At 34.6% G+C, this 21,857-nt stretch overlaps 1 protein-coding gene across 4 annotated transcripts in view; it reads right to left on the bottom strand.

Annotated features, from left to right (window-relative positions):
• The window catches only part of LOC136043927 (uncharacterized), a 141,005-nt gene extending 132,266 nt beyond the window's left edge, over positions 1-8,739 (bottom strand). For 2 of the 4 annotated variants that reach the window (XM_065729005.1, XM_065729012.1), the window contains exon 1: positions 8,615-8,725. The gene's annotated coding sequence lies outside the window, so the exon portion shown is untranslated. Of the gene's footprint in view, positions 1-2,632; positions 3,276-8,614 lie in introns of all 4 variants that reach the window. The other 2 variants (XM_065728996.1, XM_065728988.1) reach the window with 2 other exon arrangements.
• Positions 8,740-21,857: the final 13,118 nt, after the last annotated feature.

The raw sequence follows: 21,857 nt of genomic DNA, 5'->3' as shown, positions 1-21,857 counted from the left end.
CAAAATTTTACTTTTGTGCTCAGTTGCCAACCTGAGCAATTGCCCTAAATTTTTAAACCTTGCAAAACATTCACCAGCCAATTCTTATGACCTACACTGTTGTCTGTACATCAAAAATTCATGGAAAAGGAAGGACCACCTTACTGACATTTCTTCCTTTGTACTTATATTTAATGGGTTTAAAAGAAAGCTCCTATGGCTAAGTCGGAAGCCTAGTAAAGGACCAGGTAATCCTTTAGACAGGAAGTGCAATAGGAAGCTAGGGGCCAGTCATCCTATGCTTTTGCATGTCCTTCCTGCTTACTGACCCCAGATTTCTCTAGGTAACCTGTTAAGTTTGGGCCAATTCTGGCTGAACTTACAGAGTTACATCACTGACCTTCGTCCCAAACCAAATAAACTGCTAATGCCAGAAATTAAACCTGTGCCCTTTGGATAAAGGATTCTCAACCTAGAGTGCCAGCCACTTAGGAAGGAATACAAATGTCACCAGAGAACAAAAATTATTTGGAAAAAAGAAAATATTGAAAAAAAAAATAACTCACGTCATAGTTGCTCATTGCTGTCCCACAAACAATATGTATTTCATTAAGACAAATAAATTTTTAAACAGGTATCAACAAAACTCCATCAGGGATTGTATTTACTTAAGGTACAATCAGCAATATTAATGCTTAGTTTTGTGATATTCTGGTTTTGAAATAATAAAAAAAGAGAAATTATATGTTCTACTTGTTTTCCACAACCCCATTTGAGAAAAATCATTTGTAACAACAATATACCCATGGTTGGCTCAGAATCTCTCTAAAATTCTTTAAACAGAAGGAATTTAAAAAAAATTATACTCATCAGCAAGAAAAATATTAACATAACTCTTAGCAAAGCAAATGCAAAACTTTAATGGTGTCCTATGTCATCTAAAAAAAAAAAAACATTAAAATGTGTCAAATGAATTTTGATGTAAGATGCCTCTAATACTTTCAGTTGAATCTGTGAAATGAAGGGCCAGGTATTCCTTTACATTTTATACAATATATAAAAAGAAAAACAGTTCAAATTTTTTCACAAAAGAAGAAGCTTGATGTAAAAAAATAAATATATTTTTAACAGAAAGCAACTGACATCAATGAAATCAAATAAAACAAAAATTCATGGAGAATAAATAATATAAGCCATATATTTAACCTATAATGAGGTGTCATAAAAGATTATTTTTAGAATTAGAAAAAACAGTGTTATGGCTTAAAGTTCTGCTCAATCAACAGGAGTTGTCTAAGGCCAGAGAAAAAGAAACTGATGTATCTTAAAAATCCAGTTTAAATAGCAGTCTCAACAAATATAGACTATATAAAAGGCTATAGGTATTGGCCTAATCATTCTAAATTTTTTCCAACTAATAATTATAGGATGGTTTAGAAACTAGACCTGTTTGATATAATAACATTTGACTAACTCACCAATGTGATAGCTGCCTCCCTAAGAATCAACCTTTTTAATAACAAAAAAACTTTTCTTCTGACTCCTTATGAAGCTTAGCCTATGCAAGACAGGCCTAGAACACCAAAAACCCTTTAGATACTAAGGAATATGCATAATATTACTTACAGGTCACTGAAAAGCTAAGATTATTTCTATTATTTACAGTTTCCTTGTCTTTTCTCTAGACTTAACGATTTCACATGTTTATCCATTTAAAAAAATATAAAGCATTGACGTCACAATCCTCAAATAATCTTTTTATTTGGGGGTTATAAAGTGCCAGCCCACGGACAAGTAATCTTGAGCGTTTGTGGGGATAATCCGACTAACCTCTGACGTCATATATGTCTAAAGAAACGCTGGGATTAATCAGATTAATAATCGGACAAGTAAAGAAACGCACCCCTTGTTCAATACTTGCTTGTGAGCGAAAAAGCAGTTCAATCGAAATAATTCTACCAGACATAAAAGACTTGAACCAATAAAACACAATACCTCTTACACTAAAATGAGAAAGTTTAAATAGAAGTACACTGTGGGTTAAAGAATCCATAGCTTTACAAACATCCAGAAGCAAAGCTTCAGTATTTAAAAGGGATTCTAGGGCAGGGTGGAAGATAATTCATTAAAAATACATAAGCATACTCAGTTGAATGATTTACTCAAAAATAAAAATGAAAGCGTGAAAAGAAATCTCTAGAAGTAAGAAAATTATTAAGACGAGAAAGCATCGAATCCTCAAATATTATGCTAAACACAGACAACAAAGATATTGGCCGATAGTTGGTTGAATCCTTTCGTGTCCCCTCCTTGTATGATATGATGACTCTAGCAAGGCTTGAGACTACTTGGGAAAGTACCATGCTGAAAGGAGGGTTAATAAGTTTTGTTAAGGGAGAAATAATTAAAGGAAGTATGAACTTAATTACTTTAGTAGGAATATTGTTAGGGTTAAACGACCAAGAATTTTTCAATCCCATCATAATTTTTGTAATTTTTTTTAACTCCGTCGCTGGTATCAAGAACATTGACTTAATACAAGGTGGCTCAAGATAGTACCTGAAGTTGTATCTTGAAGAAGGAGAACTACCAGCAGAAGCAGTCATTTTACCGCAAAATATGAAGTAAATGTAAACTTTAACATTAAGCTTACCCTCAATAATTTTTCATGCTCGGTTTGGCCAAGATGTGATACATGCGGTTGTTGTAGGATCTCATGCTGCATAGATGGGGGCACCACAACTCTTGTCCCCTTCAAGATTATGCCCTGGTTGGCTACAAGTTCGTCTCTGTAGTTCCAGAAAGTCAAACAGCTGGAATCACACTGTCGTCGAGACAGGAGCCATCCATCAAGTATAGTCTGGCTTAATTTTCGTAATTCAGTACAGGTTGCATTCCTGATTTTTTCCATTTCCTGTCAGATATAGGTAAGTTTTTGAAGAGTGTATGGACAAAGACTTCTGCTTGTTTCTCATTTTCATTGTCAAGGTCAGGTGTGTGCAACCTTGACAGAGTGTCAGCCATAGGTATTTCAGAACCTGGTCTATATAAAAATTTCAAACTATATGGCTGTATTGACAGCATCATGCGCTGTAGCCATGGCGGTGCTTTGGATATTGGTTTTACAAGGATGCTTTCTAGAGGTTTGTGGTCTTGTTATTGTTACGGTTCTGCCATATATACTGGTGGAAATGCTTGCATGCAAATACAACTGCCAGCAATTCCTTCTCTATTTGTGAATACTGCTGCTCGGTTTCACTCATTGGACATGAGCCAAAGGCAAAAGCCTGGACACTCTAAAAAAAAAAAAAACGGATAAACATTAGCTAGATGATTTCTAGAGAAATTGCTTATTGATTGTTTTGGGTCTCCAGCTGACTTGCCATACTTGAAAAAGTAGGCTGTATAGAAAGTGTGAGTAAAGCCCCACTTTCAAGGATGACAGATTGCCATGCAGCAGCAGTGGATGAAGAATGACAGGATTATGCAAAGATACAGGTTTGAAAAAAATTATTGTGCCTTCTTTTGGTGGTAAATCAATTTGTAGAATTAGCAATTTAATGACCCAGTTCATTTATATAGTTCAGAGTATGTGTTTCCAAATTATGGAGAAAGAGGGGTAGGGCGAAATTCGTTTCAAAATACAAATGAAAGTTAAAAAGGTTATAGTTGAATTTTAGTCACCTTTCTGAACTTGGGTAGTTGCTGCTTTTTGCTAAAGCTTCCAGTAATGAGTCTAGGGCCAAAAAGTCTTAGAAACTTGCCAGTTAAATATTCAGCAGTTCATATAATTGACCTATGAATAAAGTGAATACACCAGTAGATGGCATTTCTTATGGTCTTTTTTAATATAGTAATTGCTTTTCTTGAAAATTCTCTTTTAATCCCTTTTTGGATACTTGAAAGTGAGAATTTCTTTCTATGGTTTTTTGGTATAAAAAGGGTTAAAACAATTGGTTTCAAACTTACTATTTCATTATAAAATCCATTTTATTAAAGTTACACAATTCACAAACATTGATTTGGGTAAATATTTAGTTTTGTTCCAGTTTAGAGCACTTACAAATGCTAATTCTAGAAGTGCTTCCATTTCTGGTAGACCCTCATCCTCCATGGGGCAAACTAAAAATGCATAAAGTGGGCTTGCTTACAAGTAACATTACCTGTAGAGCAAGGCATATTAGTCCATGAGCTCATGGGCAGCAGGGTGAGGTCTGTATTCTGTATTTATTTAATAGACCTCATTTGAGGGTTTTTTATAGTTTTATCACTCTTTGTTTAATAAATATAGAATAAAAACATCGCCCTGCTGCCTGCAAGGCTCGTGGACTAATATGCTTCACTCTATAGGTAATGTTACCAATGAGCAAGCCCACTTTACATATTTTTAGCCTCATTGGAGAGGAATTTTAGAAACCTGAAAAATGGATATGCTTCTTTAATAATGATGAAGGAATAACATGCAATCATCAGAATCTTTCTATATGCAGCAATACACACTTTAGAGCACTTGGAACAAAACTAAACATTTACCTTGATTTGTCACAGCTAAGCTGGATAAAAAAATTTAAAAAAATTTTCCACCCACCATGTTTCTTCTGTTACTTTTTTAGTCTGGCATTGATACTTTTTTATGTATAGGTAAAACAGTAGTTTTTAAGCAACCAAACAGAATAAGAAAAAAAAACATGGCAGAATTGTTTTGAATTTTTTGTTATTCAAGTTAATCCTGGCAAATCCCTGTTGGTGAATTATACAACTTTACAAACTGGATTAATAATCAAATGGTAAGTAAACCAATGTTTTAACCCATTTTTATATCCAACAAGAGCTAAGAGCTCATATGGCACTTGTGATGAGGCCAAAAGACCCAAGAGAGCTCTAGTAAAATTCTAAGAATCAATAGAATGATTTAAAAGAAAAATCAGAGGCTTAATGCTGGTCAGATTTAAAATAAGAGCTCTGAGTCATGATGTCCTTCTAGACATCAAAATTCATTAAGATCCAATCAACCACTTGTAAGTTTCAAATACCTCGTTTTTTCTGATTTTTCCTCTCCCTTCAGCCCCCCAGATGGTTTAATCCGGGAAAACGACCTTATCAAGTTAATTTGTGCAGCTCCCTGACACGCCTAACAATTTTCATCATCCTAGCATGTCCAAAAGCACCAAACTTGCCAAGGCACTGAGCCTCACCCCCTAACTCCCCCAAAGAGAGCCAATCCAGTTCAGTTATGTTAATCATGTATCTACAACATTTGCTTATTCTACCCACCAAATTTCATCCTCCACTCTAAGCATTTTCCAAGATTTCCAATTTCCCCCTCCAACTCCCCCCAATGTCAACAGATCTGGTTGGGATTTAAAATAAGGGCTGTGAGACATGAATTCTTTCTAAATAACAAATTTCATTAAGATCCAGTCACCTGTTCTGAAATTAAAAATACCTTGCTTTTTCTAATTTTTCCATATTAACACCCCCCAGCTATTCTAAAGAGAATGAATCTGTTCCAATTATGTCAATCATGTATCTAGAACTTGTGCTTATTCTTCCCATCAAGTTTCAACCTAATCTCTTCACTCTAAGCGTTTTTCAAGATTTCTGTCTCCCCCCTCCAACTGCCCATATCCCTGGATCCAATTCGAGTCAAAAATGGAGCATCTGAGACATAAGATTCTTCTTTATATCAAGTTTCATTAAGGTCCGATCAACTATGCATAAGATAAAGATACCGGAATTTTCATGTTTTCCAAGAATTCTGGTTTCCCCCCTTCAACTCCCCAAAATGTCACAGGATCTGGTTGAATTTAAAATAAGAGCTCTAAAGCACAAGATTCTAATAAACATCAAATTTCATTAAGATCTGATCACCTATTTGTAAATTACAAATACATCATTATTTCTAAATTTTACAAATCATTCCCCCCCCTCCCCAACTGCACCACAGAGAGCAGACCTGGTCTGGTTATGTCAGTCATGTATCTTGGACTTGTTTTTATTATTCCCTCCCAGTTTCATCCTGATCTCTCCACTTTAAGTATTTTCCAAGTCCCCCCCCACTGATGCTGAATCTGGTTGGGATTTAAAATAAGAGATCTGAGTTACAAGGTCCTTCTAAATATGAAGTTTCATTAAGATCCAATCACTCCTTTGTAAGTTAAAAATATGTAATTTTTTTTAATTTTTCAGAATTACCCCCCCCCCCCCAATTCCCCCAAATACCTTCTGCGTGTTTTCCCGCCAAGTTTCATCATGATCTCCAAGCACTAAGCGTTTTCCAAGATTTAAGCCCCCCTCCCCAAATGTCACCAGATCCAGTGGTGATTTAAAATAACAGCTCTGAGACTACAATATCCTTCTAAATATTAAATTTCATTGAGATCCAATCACCCATTTGTCAGTTAAAAAACCTCATTTTTCAGGATTAACCCTCCCCCAAAACTATCCCAAAGAGAGCTGATTCATTCCAGTCATGTCAATCATGTATCTAGGACTTGTGCTAATTTTTCCCACCAAGTTTCATCCTGATCCCTCTAATCTAAGCATTTTCCAAGATTCTAGGTTCCCTCTCCCCCAACTCTCCCCAATGTCACCAGATCCATCAGAATTCAAAATGAGAGATCTGAGTTAGGATATCTTTCCAAACTTCAAATTTCATTAAGATCCAATCACTCCTTTGCAAGTTAAAAGTACCTCATTTTTTTAATTTTTCAGAATTACCCCCCCCCCCCCCAACTCCCCCAAACAGAGCAGATCCATTTCGATTACGTCAATAATGTATCTAGGACTTCTGATTATTTTTCCCATCAAGTTTAATCCCGCTCCCTCTACCCTAAGCATTTTCCAAGATTTTAGGTTCCTCTCCAACCCCCCCCCCCCCAATGTCACTGGATCTGGTCAGGATTTGAAATAAGAGCTCTGAGACACAATATCCTTCCAAACATCAAATTTCATTAAGATCCCATCACTTACTTGTAAGTTAAATCTACCTATCTAAAAATACTTCATTTCTTGGATTTTTCTGAATTAATTGGCCCTCCAAACCCACCCCCAGATGGTCAAATCAGGGAAATGACTATTTCTAATTTAATCTGGTCTGGTCCCTGATATGCACGCCAAATTGCATTGTCCTAGCTTACCTGGAAGTGCCTAAAGTAGCAAAACCAGGACAGATGGACAGACTGATAAAATTTATAATTGCAATGTGACACTTAATTAATACCAAGTGTCATAAAAATATAGAAAGGAATTATTATTTTGAAGGGTCCTTAAAGGGTTTAAAATTAAATTTGTAATAATAGCAACTATTATATTTAGGGTACTTGTGTATTATGTCCTGCTCACTCAAAATTTATGCACTTAATTTATGCTTACTCAAATGTAAAATTCAAGAGCAAACCAGTTTCTTCTTTGGTTTCTTTGCTACTACTCCAGAAACAGATTTGGGCTATATATTTGAACATTAGGAGGGGTGGTAGTAAAGTATGTATGCAAAATGTGTTAAGTACAATTATTCAGCATATTATGAAGTGAGTGGCACATAATACACAAGTACCATATTCAGTAAGAGAATGAAAAATGGCATTAAGCAGTATAGTCACTTTATTTTTAGGTCAATCTATGATCTGCTCAGCAGATACCAATTTGCCAATTTGATAGGTCTATATGCTACCTACTGAAATTTTGATAAAATAATATTTTACCTTAATTTTCAGTTATCTATTTCTTTTTCTCTGGTTTTATTTCTGAAAATTCACTCCCTGTTATTTAAGTAGATTTTAAGCCATATCAATGGGTCTTTTCTAAATTTACCAAATGTATTGAGGATTGATCAAAGTTATGAACATGAAAACAGTTTCTTTTTGTACTTCATTTAAGCAGAAGGTCTGTTTTTCAAGGTTTCACTTTCATATCACAAAGATTTTTAAAGATTGTCAAAGAACATTGTCCTCTAGAGGGAGAATCAGTGGAGATAGACTAAGAACTTCCAAATACCTTCCCATGACAAATTTTAATTTGCAAAAGCATTCCTGAAAGTCCCATTTCTCTAACTCAACCCTTTTCTAAGATAGGGTAAATGTTTAGTTTTGTTCAAAGTGCATATTAGTACATAGGCCTATAGCAAGATTCTGATGATTGAATATTGTTTCTTTGTCATTACTAGAAAAGTATATCCATGTTTTAGCTTTCTAAAATCCCCCTCCAACAAAACTAAAAATTTGTAAAGTGGGCTTGCTTACAGGTAACATTAGCCTACTTATAGAGCAATGCATATTAGTCCATGAGAAGGCAGTGAGGCAAGTTCTGTATTTTATATTTATTCAGCAAAGAGTGATAAAACTAAATAAAACTCAAACAATGTTTGAAAATCCTTAGAGTGCTCCAAGCTGCAATTTAAGGTATATTAAATAAATAAAGAATACAGACCTTGCCCCACTGCCCACAGGGCTTGTGGATTAATACACTATGCTCTATAGGTAATTTTACTTGAAAAATAGCCCGCTTTACTCATTTTTAGTTTGGCCCATGGAGGAGGAGGGTCAACCAGAAATAGATGCACTTCTACAATTAGCATTTCTAAGTGCTCCTAAGAATTACCCCAAGATAGCATAAACCAGCAAAACTTAAATTTTACCAGGTAAGCAACTTGATGTATATATGAGCAATAGAGAACACTCTTGGCAAAACTACTAGGCCTACGCTACTTTACAAAACAACACAAACTTCTTTAGACAAATTTAAAGTATTTGCGTAAATATGGTAAGCATTAGCAGCGTTATCAACGGCAAACAATTTGAATTATTTTCAGTAGCATTTAGAGGTCTTGCTTAAGGCAGTACACATCAAAATGCCAGGGCAAAGGCCATTGACAAAATTCCTGATATACAGACGTCCAACTAAAATATTCTGACGGTAACAATCAATTTGGTGCTTGTGCTTGTTTATCCTCAGTTTCTAAGGTGATTAGCACGCAGTGATGTAATCATACGTAGCCAGAAAGCACCGGGATACCCAACCCTTTTTTACAATATTAATTAATAAAAAAAACTTTCCGAAATAGAAGTTTTGTAAAAAAAAAAGTAAAGGTTATATTAAACCTTAAATGAGAAGAAACAGAAAATTGTGATTATTTAAACTCAAAAAGACCAGAAATTGCTCTTAAAGAATAAATGATATAAAAAACAGAAATTATATAAACATTCATAGAAAAAAACATACAACGGGTAGTAATATTAATGAATAAATAAAGCTTAAAACGAGTAAAGCTTTAGTTGAATATGCAAATTAAGATTAAGATGAAACAGAAAATTAAGCTTATTGTTAATTAAGTTTATGAAAATTAAGCTTAAAAAAATTAAGCTTATGAGAAGAAATAAAAAATTGCGATTATTTAAACTCGAAACGACCAGAAATTACTCTTAAAGAATAAATGATATAAAAAACAGAAATTATATAAACATTCATAGCAAAAAACATACAACGGGTAATAATATAAATGAATAAATAAATCTTAAAACGAGTAAAGCTTTAGTTGAATATGCAAATTAAGCTTAAGATGAACATTAATATTTTGCTATTTGAAAATAAATGAAACCCGAAACGAACATAGATTATATTAACAATCATAGCAAACAAACCCACAACAGGTCATAATATAGATGAGTAAATAAAGCTTTAACAGGTTAAACTTAGGTTGAAAATACAAATCAAGCTTGAAACAAACAAAACTCCTTACAAATAAGAATTTGGGTTTCGCTTTTTTCTCTCACTGTAAAAGTCTAAGGCCAACAGCATCACTGGCACTTTAATAAAAACTAAGTGTGTCTTGAACACTCTTGAAAAGTACAAATAAAATAAAACTGAATAGTTGATATATAATAATATTAATTGCTGAAAGCTCATTAGTTAAAAATTTAATTTTACAAGAATTTCTTATGTTTATTTTCAATATTGTAAAAAGTACAAAAAGGAAATATTTGGGAAATATTTTCATTGAACCACCATTGGTGTAGCGGTCCTAAGACTTTTACAGTTAAGGAAAGGGGCAGTATTGAAATTCTTGTTTGTAGTGAAGCTATATGTGCCTTGAACAGTCTTGAAAAGACTAATAAAATGGAACTGAATATTTGATATATATAATGACAATAATTGTTGAATGCTCACTAGTTTAAAATTTAATTTTACCGTAATTCTTATGTTTATATTTAATGTTGCAGTAAGTACAAAAGAAAATATTTGTAATATTTTCAATAAAACGCCAATGAGCAGTAGGTTTTAAAATTTTACAGGGAAAGAAGGAGGTGAAACTCAAACTCTTGTCTGTAGAGATTTTTGTTCGTTTCAAATTTGACTTGCATATTCAACTTAAGTTTCACTTTTTTCAGTATTTATTTGCTCGATTATTTCAGTACCTATTGTATGTTTGTTTGCTATGATTTTTTATTTAATTTTTGTTCGTTTTGGGTTTTATTTTCACTTCAATCACAAAATATTTTTGTTTTTTGTAAGCTTGATTTGCAGATTTAACTTTAACTTTACTCGTTTTAATTCTGTTTGTTTTAGGTTTCATTTATTCTTCGATAGAGATTTCAGGTCGTTTTCAGTTAGGTTTCTATTTATTTTGATCTTAAGTTAAATATGGCATTTACTTGTCTTTAGAAAGCTTCTTTTTAGGAAAGTTTTTTTTAAAATTGATTTTTGTTTGTTTTTGATTGCCAAATTTTCAAGTTTTCCAAAACCCCCTATTTTAAAAACATTTTTTATTCCAAAATAAATTAACAGTTTTGGCAAGAACTAAGAATATTAAACATATAATGTGAATATTTAATATATAATGAAATTAGTTGTTGGAAGCTCTTCAGCTCAAGATTTTGTTTCGCCCAGGTCCGGATTTAAAGCTTTGACGCTTCTAGGCCCAAACTTTTTTACCACTCCATTTTTGCAAGATTTTTTGGGAAATCCTCAAAATTTCGAGAATAGTGAAAGGTACAAGGCCTAGGTGGCCTATTGGTAAATCTAGGTCTGGTTTCGATGAAATTTTCATTTTAATTTCTATGTTGTACTAACTAAAAAAGTAAATATCTGTAAGAAAAGTTGTTTTAGTAAAGAGCCAAATGCGCAGTAGGCCTTGTGCTTTTACCCTTAAGAAAATGGGAAGTAACCCTAATCTTGTTTGTAGTGAAGAATAGAGGTGTCCTTGAGCAGTTTTGGAAAGATCTAATAAAATTAAACTGAATCCCTATGATTTTGGAATAGAATACCGTTGATAAGTTTTTTTGATTGGGGGAGGGGCCAGGAGTGAAAGCCAAGGGTTAGCTCCCATAATTTTTAGAATTAAATAACGTTAATAAGTGTTTTTTTTCCATGATATATCATTGACATTGTTTGGGGGAGGGAGGGGTATTTGGCCATGGAGGACCATGACTCGGCTCCCATAAGTTTAGGAATGAAATATTGTTAATAAGTTATTTGTTTAGTTTTTTTAGTGGAGGGGGGGGGTTTCATAAAGAAAAGGCCAGGGGTCAGCTCGCTTTAGTTTTGGAATAAAACATCGTCCATAAGTTTTTGAGTAGGGTGGGTGGTTTGGTCTATCTGAACTTTGAACTATCCTCAAAATCCTCACAGAAGAACATTATATGCACACCAGACATAACATACAACACTTACTCTATGGCTCTGGGGGTGTGTGTTGACCCTGGTGTCTTTGTTATGCAATCTTTTGACTTAATTTAACAAAATGACTATGTCAAAAATTCAACCAGATGGATTTGGGATAAAAAGGCAGTAGGGCTAGCAGCCCTCCGATCTCTTTTGACTCTTAAAAAGGAAACTAATGCTTTCCGTTTCCAATCAAATGAGCCCCCGAAGAAGTTTTACGATTATTCCTTCCAAAAGAAACTCATATGCCCAATGCATAACTTTCATCACTTGCCTACCGGCTCTGGAGGCTGTTGCTAATCCAGAGTTTTTCTGTTTTATCTTTAAACTATTGTGAACAAAATGGCTATCTCAAAATTTTGATTTGATACGTTTGGGGAAAAGGGGCCTCGGAGAGACTAATTATCCTCCGACCACTTTTGACTCTTAAAAACGGCACTAGAAATTCCGATTTGAAATCGTATGGGCTAACTTTGAAGTTTATGCTACCATCCCTCCCATAATAACATATATGCCCCGCAGGTATATATTACAACAATTGCCCATGGTTTGTGGGGTGGGCTTTGTTATTCCTGGATTGTGAAATTATATGATCTCTGCACAAAATGGCTGTATAAAAATTTGATTGGACGCATTTGAGGAAAATGAGGTTGGAATTAGACAGTAACATGAATTCGTTGCCCTTAGTCAAGTGCTATCATTTGAATGGAAATAAACCATCAGGCTCTATTACTAAGGCAACATCTAGGACTACATCAAAAGCCGGGACAGTTTTCGTGGCTTTGGCTAATTTAACAAATAAAGACACTATTATAAAATATTACGGTGAACTGAAAAGATCTGAAAAAGCATTACTTCTGACCTTCCGCGTGAATCGTCACGCCGTAGAACAGAACTGCTATTTTTCAGCTACAGTTTGTATACGTCATCTGGCACTTCAACAAAATTTGCTGAAACCCGAGTCATAACAAAAGGGATTAGTGTATGGATATAAGCGAAAAAGTCTTTTAAGTAAGACTTGACAACCAAGTATGGCTTGGTTGCGAATTGAGGACTCATGTTTCGATCCCTTTAAAATATCTAGTTATACAGCCTCTGTGGCTCTCAACCCCAGTGTATCAGTCGGAGGTGATGAGTGATTGGTGTGATTCGTTCAGTTTTTAGTTATTCGTTTGATGTTTGTTAGTTTTTCTTTTCGTAAGAAATGATATATAAGTATTTCTCCTGGATTTTGAGATGTAGTTATGTTTTTGTGTTTATTCCTTTTGTACACAAAATTTTCTCTTATCCAATTTCTCTGTTTTTGGGCTTTATTTCTACTGTTTTAGATTCATTTGTTTCAAAAAGTGAATTCATCGTTCTGTTTGTCTAGTCACTGTCCATATGTCATTGACATGAATTTACCAAGCTGGGTGGTAAGTGGCGCGTGACAAATCATAGTTTGTAAGTATTTTGAATTTGTCTGACTCTAGTTCGGATGACATCTCCTCCTTGGGTGAGAAACTATTTTATCTTCAAAATAACTCAATTGATGTTCTTAGTTTGATAAATAATTCAGTAGGTCAGTCTAATAAATCACCATCAAATCCCTATTTTTGTTATTAGTGAGTATGTATCAGATTTAGATCGAGTATCCAAACGAGATAGTAGTTTCTTTGTACTTCAGCTTAATGCTCATGGTCTTTGTTCATCGTTTGATTAGTGAAAAAACTTGTGTGTAGTGGACACCCTGTATTTACTGGTCTTTGAGAGACTTCTCTTGATTCGAAAAACGAGTCTCAATTGCATCTCCCTGGGTATAAGATGGAATATTTAAATCGAAGTAGGATGCTCAGGATGGCCTTGCTGTTTATGTTTTGAAATATCTTCTGTACTCTGTTAGACGTGACATGTCAAGAAATGAAGAAGAAATTTTTGCATCCATGTTTATTGAGATTAAAACCCAAGCTAAAAATTTGATTGTTGGTAATATATACTGGTGTCTTAGTAGATCTATTCCCTTTTTCCTTCAGATTCTTGGTGAGGGTTAGGAAATAATCCAACTTCATTCATGTGAACTTGTCATTATGGGTGACTTCAACCTTAATTTATGTGACCGGATGTCATCCTTGTCCTTGGATTTCCTTTCAACAATACTCGCTTGAGGAACACTACCTTCTGCATGCATTCCAACTCGCATAACTAACATTACCGCTTCTTTGCTTGATAATATTTTTTCATCGTTGACCTTGGTGCAAAATTCTGTATTGACGAGTGATATCTCAGACCATTTGCCTGTTTTTTTCCATGCCTGATTTTTCCTATTGGTTGACTAGAAAGAGTTAAGGAGCACGTTTTTTTTGGAGTAATTCTGAAAATGTGTCTGATATAGATTCTTTGTTTACTTTGTTTTATGATTCTTTTAAAGAAGTTACCTTGGATACATGTGATGCACCCCAGTCGAATTCGGTATCGAAAAGAAAATCTTATTTGAATGCTTGGATAACTCCTGGACTCCTTAAAAGTTGAGGGAAGAAAAATAATCTTTGGAAGGCTAACAGGTCTTCTACGCCATTTTTGCGTGATCTCGGCTTCAACTTTTCAAAGCTTATAAAAGAATTTACAATTCGCTTTCCCGAAAGCCTAACTCGCTATTTTATTATAGAGAATTCTTTGCGTGTGGTAAAGACATTAGGGAGACATGGAAAGTAATCAATTCTGTTATCAGGCTATCTTCTCTGCCTCCTTTTGTCCCTTCAAGTGATGTTATTGACGGCAAAAATGTAGAGGGTGAGCTAAAAGTTCAAGTTCAACTTCCTATTCTGCTAATATCGCAAAGCTACAGCCTCTTCGGTAAGTCCTTCTTCTTCTCTACCTGAGTTTAGGTCTTACCTTGGACGTCCTTGTCCTACTCAATGGAATTGTAAGCTGTTTCTGAAGCTGAAATAGACAGTAATGTCAATGGTTTGAGGAGTTATTTATCTTCTGACCAAGACCGCATTCAGACTAAGGCTATCAAGTTCATTTTTCCTTTCATCGTGTCTGCCTTCACGAGACTTGCCAATTTTTCTTTTGAAAATGGTGTCTTCCCAATTGCTTTAAAGCCTACTCTTGTTATTATTCTTTTTACAGGTGGATCATGAAATGATCCCGCAAATTATCTTCCCATATCTGTTTTATCAGTGTTTAGTAAAATTTTCGAAAGATTGCTTTCTCGACTTCTCGATTATCTTAATTCTAAACACTTTTTTCATGATTTTCAGTTTCGTTTTAGAGCGAAGTACTCAACTGAGCATGCACATGCAACTTTCTTGAATTATTTACATTCAGGTCTTGAATCTTGTCTGGTACCTGGTGCTTTTTTCTTGATGTTCGAAAAGCATTTGAGTCATTAACACACAAGATTTTTCTTTTGAAACTGTCCCATATTGATATAAGATGGAATGCTGATTTTTGATTTCTATTATGTTTATCAGGTCGAGACATCTGGGTTGACCCGAATTTTTCTAACCCTTTTAGAATAGAGTTCGGCGTTCCACAAAGAACTGTCTTTGGGTTGATACTCTTTTTAATCTACATCAGTGACCTTTTTAATGCGGTTAAAAATTTAAAACATATCATTTGTTGTCGTATTTTGTCAACCAGTATCCGTTACTAATTGTGACAGGAGTTTGTACCTACTGGATGCACTTATTATTATTATTATCGTTATTATTATTACGGATAGCGGTAAGCATCAATGCTTGTCGGAAAAACACAAAATCATAACGCTAATCTAAAGTAAATTGGCAACGACAAACTAAACAGCAAACACTTCTAAATAACACGAAACTACACAACAAAAGCGTCTAAATAAAAATGGGTATTTACTAATGCACTCTTAAAGATTCGAACACTCTCTGTCTCGGCAACCTCCAAAGGCAAACCATTCCATGGTACGGTAACTCTACTAACGAAAAATAGTTGACAGATTTTTATCAGTGATTTTTGGGGTATAATTTGTAATCATGCTGACGAGTAGAGTGATAATGGCTAAATTTGAAAAATAAATTTGAAGCAACATCATCCAATCCTTTAAGTATACCAAACATATTTATAAGGTCACTACGACGTCTAGGAAACATCAACAACGGGAGTTCAAGCCTAGAAAGTCTTTGCGGATAGGAAAGGCACTTAAGGTATGGGACCAACCTAGTGGCCATTCTCTGTAACTTTTCTACCCTGTGCTCATCCGTTAGATTTAAGATTTATATAGTATTAAGAAATTACTAAGGTTGAACTTACTAAAGCTTCTCTTCATAGACGACAAACGATAATTTGTATTTTTGACAATTTCCGAAATATGCTAATCAAATTTCAATTAATTATCAAAGTAAACACTAACGTCACGCACTATTTCGTTAGAAGGGATTCGTATGCCAGACAGCTGGAAGTATGCACAGGTTGGAATTTACAAGTATAGTGTAGAACAGCACACATAGAAGGGCTTATGAACAAGGAATTAGATTCACGCCAATACGTGAAAGAGTCAAGATTCTCCTGTAAAAGTTGCACATCGTTTTGGTCTCGTACTGGTAAATAAAGTTTTACATCATCCGCAAACATTTTGACAGTAGAATGCTGAACAGAGGAAGGCAGATCATTGATAAATAAACAAAATAAAACTAGAAAAAGGCAGCTAACCTAAGAGACTCCACTTAACACATCAAGTGAGGATGACATAGCTTCACCAACAACAACCTACTGAGTTCTTCCATTTAGATAATCAGCTATGAATGTAATTTTTTTTACCGAATTTATAAGCTGCGTAATTTTGAAGAAGGCTGGGTATTGAAAATTTGTCGAATGCCTTCGAGAAGTCGATACAAATAAAATCAAATGTATAGCTAAATCGGCAAATGTAGAAAATCCAAAATCACCTAAAGAAGCTTAGTATTACAAGACCTACTTTTTCGAAAACCATGCTGAGTAGGATTCTAAAGATGATTTTCATCAAAATACTGCTGAACGCGTGAAACAATCAACTTTTCCATCACTCGGCAAGAAATGGACGTAAATAAAATTGGCCGATAGTTTTTAAAATCCGATTTAGAGCCACTTTTGTGAAGAAGCTTTACCAAGGCCTTCTTCCACCCTGAAGGGCACAGTCCATGTGCCAAAGATAAGTTTAATATATAAGTAAGTGTTTCTGCAATATCATGAGCAATTTGTCTTATCATTATAATTGGGAAACCGTCTATATCTGGAGCTTTAGACGTATCCAATTTTGTAAGAATAGCATAAACTTTAGTCAATGAAAAATCCAAATCATCAAATGGAACAAGAATGTCCGACGACGCAATCGACTCTTCCTGAGATGCAAAATTAGCTTCATTTGAATGAATTGGCTATGTTTTAACAAAAACTGTAGAAAAAATTTGATTAAAAATAAGAGCCTTTTCAGAATCACTATCAATCTTTTGGTATGTATCCTGATTCGTGAAAGTAGATGTGGATGGTGCAAGGTTTGGCTTATTCCTATTTACATATTTCTAAAATATATTTGGTGATACGGTGCTTGAGTGAATAACACGCGACTCAAGCTCTTCACGATCTTTCCTAAGAAGCCAAGTAACCTTGTTTCGCGCTAATGTATACACATGCCATTCACCTGGATCTTCTTGCAACTGAGTATCCAAATGTCCTTGCCTGACTACTTAACTATGTCGTTACTCATTATACGACCGCCAAAGACTTTTTTTTCACGTATTGCTTGGAGTAGGTGTCTTGGAAGTTTAGGTTTATTTCTACGATCATCGCTTTTGCTGATTCTACGATTTATTGCTTTTGCTCATGACAGTATTCTTGGCACAACTGATAGAACTGATTCTAATCTTCGTTCAAAGTTGATATTACTTTTTGAAAGAGCTATCCAGTGGTTTGTTGTAAATTATCTTGCCTTAAATGTCGGAAAGTCATGTTTTCTCATTTTTTCCAGAGTTTCAAAGGCTTGCCCTGACTTAAATGAAATATAAGTATCAAGAGGTTCTCTAAGTAGACCTAAGGATCGTTACATTTGATTCCTTGCCATCTTGCTTGACAAAAAACTTTCCTTCAAGCATCATATTGACCTCATTAAAATAAAAGTCTCCAGGAGTCTTGGAATCCTTAGAAAGCTCAAACACATATCGCCAGGGTCAATTCTTAGAATCTTGATTTGCAGCATAGTTCAGTCTAATGTTACATATTGTTGTGATGTTTGAATGTCAACTTTCCCTTCGTCTCTGAAGCCACTTTCAGAACTTCATGATAAATCAATGACTCTTATTCAGGAAACTAACTAATCTTAACTTAAACCCTTACTTGATTTAAAATCTGTCTATTTTCTTTCTAGTGTTTCAAGCTCCTATCTGCAAAATGTAGAGTTTTTTTTTGTCAGAAGACAGACCACTAATGTGTGTTTATTTGTTTTTTTCACAGGGTGACCGTATCGACCCAGTAGTTGTAGAATGTTGCGAGAGGGCGCATTTTAATGGAAACAAAAAAGTTCTTGTGCCCTTTCTAGTGACGAAAAAATTATATAGTAACTAGGCCTTCTCTCACGCTTATTTTTTCCCAAAGTCACCAGAACAAAATTTTGAAATAGCCATTTTGTTTGGAAGAGTCAAAAAATCTAATAACTATGTCTTTGAGGACGACTTAATCACCCTAATTCCCCAATGACAGTGCTGCAATTTATGAACTTTGCCCATAGTTAGCATATAGTAATGTTATTGTGAAGTATACAGACGTTTTCAGAGGGATTTTTTCTGTTGGGGGTCAGGGACAGGGCTACGTGGGAAGATCTTTACATGGAGGAATTTATCATGGGGGAAAATAATTTCTACGAAGGCGGCGCTAGATTTTCCAGTATTATTTTAAAGCCAATGAGAAAATGAATATAAAAAACAAGTTTTTTCAACTGAAAGTAAGAAGCAGCATTAAAACTTAAAGCGGACAAAAGTTACTACATGTATAACAACACATCGCTCTTTACGCTAAAGTATTCTTAGTAATTTCAAAAGAGCTATTTATCCTAATTATACGGCCTTTGTGATTCTGGCGTTATTTTTAAAGAACTGAAACAAAATTCAAACTTTAGTGGAAAAAGAAAAATATTGACGAGGGGTGAACCCCTCATATCTATATATATATAAATGGTGTGTCCATTTGTCTGTTACACTATCTTTATCGTTACACTGTCTGTCTGTCAATAAGTATGGCGTCAATATATAAAAAAAACTAGCTTAAAAAACTTAAAAGAATTAAAAGGAAACTAAAAAAAGAAAAAAAACAAAAAAGAAAAAAAAACTAAAAAAGAAAAAACTGAAAAAAAGTGAAATTTGTCGTCATCAAAGTTCAAAAAAAAAAAAAAATAAAAGGAAAAAACTGTAATAAAAGATTAAAATCTATAAATGACAATATGTTCACAACGTGAAACCAGGCTTGCGGCTAACAAAGATAGTAAAAAGAAGGCGTGTCGCTATATTACAAAAGATGCGTGTATAATTATCCTACAATGTCACCAAAAAGGGTACATCAGAGCAACGCAAAACTAGGATTGCGGCTCAAAGAGAAAGGGCCAGATTAGGAATGTCCAATTTACGTCATCAATTCGATCCAAAAATGACATAGGTATGCCGGAACCCAGAACATAAGGGACAATGAAAATTCATATATAGAAGCCTGCTGGGTGCCATGCTGGGTTTCGTGAGGCCCGATGGTAAGGCCGTTGGGATCCAGCACTGTCTGTGTTTAGAGCACAAGGGACAATGAGAATCCATAGAAGCCTGCCGCGTGCCATGATGGGGTCTGGCGGCGAGGCCACTGGGACCTAGCACTGTCTGTGGTTAGAGCGCAAAGGACAATGAGAATTGATATATAGAAGCCTGCCGCGTGCCATGCTTGGGCCCAGTGGCGAATTCGCGGGTCCTAGCTATGCCGCTTCTATCATTTCTTCGTTTTACCCAAAATAGTGTATAATAAGGTTATAGTTGCGCTCGCTATTTTGAGTTAATTTGGGCCATTTTTGAGCTAGTGATCGCGCCGGTCTGGGGTATCGTTGTGCCAGACCTTGCAACTATGTTATAAAAAGAAATAATAGCAAAACTTTTTATGTTTATGGTTTTTATCATTGGCAACGCTGCGTTTATTCGCATTATGTCATAAACTCTTAAAAAGTAGGTAAACATATATTTTGGTTAGCCAATCCTGACATACAAAATAAAAAAGTATTAGCCGAACGTTAGAATCCTTATTTTATGCTTTTACTTAATAATAAGGTTGTTCTTATGAAAATGCAAAGAAAGTTAAGCAAAACAAAGAAAATAAGCAAAACTTAGCAAAGAAAGTTAAGGCTACAGCTAGGAATATTAATAAAAAAGCTTTATGTTTAATAGAGAGCAAAAGGAGTTTGTACAAGAATTATCTGAGTGATAGATAACACAAAAACAAAGGAATGTAAAGAAAGCAGAAAAAGCATAAAAATATGAACAAGGAGGTTTGAATTGGAGGTCTTAGATAAATGTGCCAAGGATCTAGAAGATGCAGCTAGACAGGTTAACAGTAAAATATTTTACTGTTATGTTTATAAATTGAGAGGGAGTAGTCAATCCAGACCTGTCCCAGTCAAAGATATGAACAGGGCCACAATTAGTGAGTTAAAGAGAGATGGGTGGAACATTTTAAGATTATGCTACACCAAGATACAAGAAAAGATATAGAGGAAAATGAAAAAGTTTGTGATACCTTGAAAGTGAAGGAAGATTTTTTTTTTTTTTTTTTTTTTTTTTTTTTTTTTTTTTTTTTTTTTTTTTTTTTTTTTATTAGGAAGAATTAGGCCTAGTGACAGTAGTCTACAAAAAGGATTAAAAATAATAAGGCTCCAGATGCTGATAGTGTGATAAATGAATTTCTTAAATATAGTGGCTATGAGGGTAGAAATAAGTTACTGGAGGTTATGAACATGATTTTTGAAAAAGGGGAATTACCTAAAAATTTTAGGAAAACCTTAATTAAACCATTATATATGAAAGATGATAAGAGTGAATGTTGTAATAATTGAGGCCTTAGTCTGGTCTCTGTAGGTAGCAAATTACTTAGTCAAATGATACCTTTTAGACTGAGCAATGCTATAGACAAAGTTTTAAGAGAAGAACACTGTGGTTTTGGAAAAGATAGAGGATATGTTGACCAAATTTTCACTCTTGGGTTAATAATTGAAAAGTGTCTTAGTTGTCAGACACCTTTGGTAATCAGTTTTAAAGATTATGAACAAGCATTTGATCTGTTGATAGAAGAGCTTTAGCAAAGGTCTTATCCTTATATGGTATACTAGACAATAACTTTAAAGTTATTGGTGCTATGTACAAGAATAATACTGCTAGAGTTAAGGTAGGAAATGAGTTTAGTAACAGGTTTTTTATTAGATCAGGAGTTAAGCAGGGTTGTGTTATATCCTCATTTATATGAATCATTTTGATGCACTTTGCCTTAAGGAGCACAGGAAAGGCAATGGGAGACTACAGATTCAAACAGCAAGAAAAAAACTCTCATGGAATTAGATTATGCTGACATTTTAAGCATCCTAGATGAAAATGTGAGCAAAATGGATGAACTTTTAGAGGTTTTGCAGGTTTAGGGTGTTAGAATAGGTTTGAAAATTAATGTCAAGAAGATTAAGTCACTAGGGCTTAGAATAAGTGAAGATGAAAAGGTTACATTAGATAATGAAAATATGGATCAGGTGGGCAGCTTCACTTATCTTGGTAGCATTATTAGTAAAGACCCTGGGAGCTGTGAAGATGTTAAAAGTAGAATAGTCAAGGCTCAGGGTGTTTTTTCACAGTTAAAACATTTTTAGAAGAATCAGAAGATAAGACTTCAAACCAAGATTAGAATATAGGAAGGTACAGTGATGAGAGTGGTCAAATATGGCTCTGAAGCATGGGAGATTTGAAATGTAGATTAAGATTCACTTGATGTTTTCATCTAGTTTTCATCAGAAATTGCCTACAGTTTGTTCTGGGTACCCAGCTGACTGACTGTTTTTAAACAGTAGGCTGTACAAAAAATTGTAGTTCAATTCCACTTTCTACAGCTATAATGAAAGAAAGGATGAAATGACTTGGGCACATTCTACAGATGAAGGATGACAGATTGCCAAAGATTGTCCTTTTTAGCCAACTGTCTTGAAATGGACAGCAGGTTGCCCTTGTCTGGGG

The sequence above is a fragment of the Artemia franciscana genome, chromosome 1 (assembly GCF_032884065.1).
Source record: "Artemia franciscana chromosome 1, ASM3288406v1, whole genome shotgun sequence".
In the NCBI taxonomy this organism is placed as follows: domain Eukaryota; kingdom Metazoa; phylum Arthropoda; class Branchiopoda; order Anostraca; family Artemiidae; genus Artemia; species Artemia franciscana.
Note: the sequence above shows the minus strand (reverse complement) of the source record. Positions and strands in the feature narration are given on the sequence as shown.